We start from the raw sequence: 5,095 nt of genomic DNA on the forward strand, positions 1-5,095 counted from the left end.
TCAAAACGATGTTGTACAGGGATGGATGCAGCTATCGCATATCGAAGTTAGGATAGTGAGCTCTCAATGGAAAATGTTCTGGCTAACCGATGTAGAATTTGAAGCACAGAATTTTTTTCAACAGATGAATTCATTCAGACTTTCGAAGTAAAAATTGCGAAAAATTGAAATAAAACATATTTTGCTCGATAAAACCGATAGAATTCTAACCGAACAGGATTGCGACCTCTAATGATTATACGTATGGTTTCCCCCTCAGCAAAATGTAATCCATGAGAGAGCAAGTTGTAAAGTAAGTAAAACAAAAATTTAAAAACTTTTTAGTAAATGAACATTTTTTGATAAATGGAAATCATGCTTTAATTTCAGTTTCTCATTTACGTTGCCACGAATTGCAAGTCAATAAAATCTCGATTCACATTTGCTGTTTCATCATTTTGTAGCGAGAGAAAGTTCGTTATAGAGAGACAGAGAGAGTGCACTGCGGGAGGAAATTTTCATCTGTAAGGCAACATTTCGTATGGGGCGAAATGTCTCTCCCACAAGGCAAATACTATCATCCGACAGACTTAAACTCACTCCTGTAGGGCAAATGACGATGTTTGATGGGATTGCTTTCTGCGTTTAACATCAACACAACAATTGTATGCACGTTGTATAATGTACAATTTACGAATTTACGAATGTATCGCCATACAAAGAGGAAATTCCGCGAGTGTTCTTGGAACGATCCCTTCTGGGTCTTCATTGAGCGAAATTTTTTACCTCGGGTAATTCTATTTTATTTTGTGCTTTGTAAGAAAAATGTAATTTTTTGTCGAAAAATAAAGAGTTAGTATAATTTACGAATGAGTAAGCCATTGGTCTTGTCGTGTTTTTGGGAGTCTTATCCGTACATAGATGTACACTGCTGTACGATTAATCCACACTTATCAGGTGATAGTTGTGATTTCTATATTTGACACGTGAGACACGCCTACGACACTGTATATATCAAACAATTTTGATGTGGTTAGCCAATGCTTAGATTTGTTAAGTAAAAACTATTTGCCGGCGGAGGCCGCAATCTCGATCGGTAATTATATGTTATACCCAATAACTTCGTTTTGACGCAGTCAAAATACTGCCTTATTTTGACAAATGTGCCACTGACTTTTTCTTGTAATAGAGTTGCCGTGCCGCGCTCTTTTTTAAAGCAATATTGGCGTCACTCGAAAAAGACACACTTTAAACTTTATTTCATTTTTGCACACCAAAATATGTTTTCGATAATGTGCATGAAACAAGTAGGAAGAAAAATTTCGTCACTACATTCCCAGCCTCTAACCGGTAAACATCTCTTGTTAGTGTACTGCTAACAACTTGATAGTTGACTATCAAATTTGATAGTTGACTAACAACTTGATAGTTGAGTATCAAATTTGATAGTTGACTATCAAGTTGTTTGAAATTTATCAAATAAGTAGTTTTTTACTCCCTTTACAACCACATCTTACGGATCTTACGCCAGCGAAATGCCTGTTATCAAATTAGCACACTTTGATTAAAAAAATTTGCAGGCAAATAAGATGAACTATCTCAATTAATTTCTGAAGATTTTTATTAAATTCATGGAATTAAATGAATCGAAGAGAATATTGTAAAAATTTTACGAGTGTGAAGTTTGCGGCCAGAGCGAAGCGAGGGCCGTAATTCACACGAGTCGTGACATTTTATTCACGATTGAAGTTTTGTGAATGGGAAATCGAGGGATTATTTTTTCTCGGTCTACCAATAAATTTCTCCTTTTACAAATATTTTTAATCCCTTTACCATTATAGAGTGGTACCAATTTACCGAAAATATTGGTAAACTGAGTTATTAACTTCGGCCAGAGCGAAGCGAGGGTCGTAATCTACACGAGTCATATTTTATTTATGATTTGAGGTTGATTGAAAATCTTGAAAATTGAAAATTTGTAAGAAAATTGAGAGCTCAAAAATAATTCCACCTTAGCCTCGATGGTGAAGAAGAAAAAAAAAATTGCAAATTTTACTGTCATTTGCTGGAGTCATTAATATAGTAAATATATTATGTATCAAATGTGACAAGTTTTCATGAATACGTCAAAAATACATTTAGAAAAGTGTCAGTCAAGTGACCTGACCCGCCCAAAAGGGTGGACCTAGTTTTTAAAAGTATAAAATTTTCAATGACAGAATACACTGTAAAGTTTTACCACCTTAATTTTCCTAGTTTGGTTGCTAGAGAGGGTATTGCTCTGGCTTGTTTTCACGTCAAAAACCATAAAAGCAGATGATGTGATATGACTGTATCATTACGAATCATCAATTAAGTTGCATTTTCTTAAATAAACATTTAAACGTCATTGCCTGTCTGACTTTTACTGTACGTTTTAAATGTACAAAGTGTACAGATAAGTAAACCATTGGTCTTATCGTGTTTTTGGGCAATTGAAACGTAGAACTTTTTTTTGGGTGTAAAGTAATAGGGAAATCTTAATAGGAGGACAAGGTTCTCGTCACTTTAGAGTGACCATTTCTGATCGATGCACTCAGATCGTGGACGGATCCTTTGTACTAAGCAGTCATTATTAAAATCTTTCAAGAAGCCCTTATAACAGCACTTCCACTTTCGTCAAAACTGTCCCAACATGCACATATTGCAAGTTATCCCCGAAAAAATAACTCTGTGGACAAAATGTCCAAAAAGAAAATTATTGACCTTGCAACCCATCCAATTCGCACCATAAAAAAATTATTCAACCCCACCGTGAAACCAATTAATTGGAAAGCAACATGTACAAAAAGCTTCCGATTAAACTTTCTATTATGGATTCCCAAAATAAATTCCTTATGATAGCCATCAAATTGCATGACAATGCTGGAACGTTATGCTAGTTGACGACGGCAGACTTGTGCAAAGAAAATATCCAAAAAATAATCAGCATATGAAATCCAATGACCTTGGCAGTTATTTTTAAATTATTTGCGAATTCAGAACGAAAAGTTGTTTTTTATCACATGCGCGCTCGATAGGTTGAATTTGCTGTGTATAATACCACTTTCGGTAACAACAACTTTACATCATCGTTCAGGCTGGTTACTTTTCCATGATAGATGACTCTGATTGTAAAATGTGCATTGCCACCGTAGTTGAATAACGTTGTTGGTAGACTTGGTGACTGTTGTCAAAATTCATTGTTTGTGTTTTCAGTTTTATACCGACCTAATTAGTATTCGTTGTATATCACAAAGTTGGTCAAGTTAGTGAGTCCTATGCGGTTTTTTGAAGGTGCAATCACGACTCAGTTACTTGACCACTCCTAGGATTTTCGTACTTACCTTCAGATAACCTTATCTTACCTTTTTGTGCCTTTGTAAACTTTACGACTTACGAGCATGCCAAACCAGTACAGCAATATTAGATCGTCAGCTGATTTCAAATCAAAACTAAGGTGTTTTTTTAAAATGACTTTGTCTTTTATTAGAAAATAACATTAAATAAACTGCTACGACACGACTACTGTTGTTATTATAATAGACTGCAATCCTCACGTAATCACGTACTCCTGTGACCTTTTTTATTCTTTTTCGCAATTCCGGTCCATAATCATCACCTTTCCATGCATCTATTTAATGTCGTTTTGAAGGTATTTATTTCACAGTGCGTTTTTGATTATTTTTTTCGCACTTGGGCTTTTTCACTTTTTTTTCGCACGCTACATAGCTCAGTACCTTTAAGAAAGACTAAATTTTATAAATAAAAACTTCGCACAGACCAGGATTTGAACATCCAACACCAAAATTCTTCCAAACACCCAGCAACGACCATAAACATTCGGCTACAGAGTCACACAATTATACAGAACGTATTGTTGAAGCGTACATACTAAGCATTGACTACTTGATTTTATTTAGCGCGTCTCTATACATCACATTGCAATGTGTATATAGTGCAGGTTGCTTGATCGTTCAAATGAATTCATGTTTGCATGTGAATGTTTGGTAATATTTTGCATTGGAAAGGTGATTATGGCCCGAAATTGCGAAAAACGTTGTATCTACCACGGTAGGTATGCCGGTATTTTTTCGCACACGACGTCTTGTCGACCTCGGCTTCGCCTCGGATCGACAATCGACATCTAGTGCGAAAAAATACCTTCATACCTACCTTGGTAGATAAATAACTATTATCAATCTAGTGATTAGGGGTTTGATGGGTTTTTGGGTTCTTTCATGACTAACTATAACTATATAGTAGATGGTACCTACTCACACATTTAACAACTTCCTATTATGCCATTGCTTCAACAGAACCCAAAATTTCTGTATGCTATAAATTCCTACACATCTTGTTGTTGCTGTTCTGGGATGATCGAAACGCTAAGACTTTCAATATACACTGAAAATATAGGGAAATGCTGTTAGGAAACTAAAGCTCAAGTGTAATAGAATATGTAGAATTCTATTACTTTTCTAGTACATTTCGTCATAAGATGTTGGCGAACTACTTTTTTTTGGAAACCAACTTCACTACAATGACATTACATTACCAGAGAGAAGTTTAAACTGAAATAGTATGTTGTGTTACAAGTATTGTAATGTTGATTTTTTCAGCACTCGCTCCGCTCTTAAGGAAAACTTGGGTCGTGTGCTGAAAAAATCTCATTACAATACGTGTAACACATCATGCTTAGTGCCAACCGAGAATTGAAATAGACAAGAGCACAAAAAATCATAATTTTCATTGTAAACATCAACTCTTCAAATTTCAATCGATCACATTGCTTTGCATTTTCTCTAACGAATGCTGTAACAACTGATACAAATTCCATATCAACACAGCTTTGAGTGTTGTAATATCACATCAAACGGGTGCTGAAATAAGTCACTTTACAATTACAACACTAAAATGAGTGCTGAAAAGAGTCGTATTTCAATTCTCGGTAGCACAATAGTATGTTGTGTTAGAAGTATTGTAATGTTGATTTTTTCAGCACTTGGGTCGTGTGCTGAAAAATAGAATTTGTAGCACCTCTCTCTAGATTTCCTAACAGAAACTGAAATCGCACTTAGAACTGAATTGTGTTTCT

The sequence above is a fragment of the Bradysia coprophila genome (genome assembly GCF_014529535.1).
Source record: "Bradysia coprophila strain Holo2 chromosome X unlocalized genomic scaffold, BU_Bcop_v1 contig_39, whole genome shotgun sequence".
In the NCBI taxonomy this organism is placed as follows: domain Eukaryota; kingdom Metazoa; phylum Arthropoda; class Insecta; order Diptera; family Sciaridae; genus Bradysia; species Bradysia coprophila.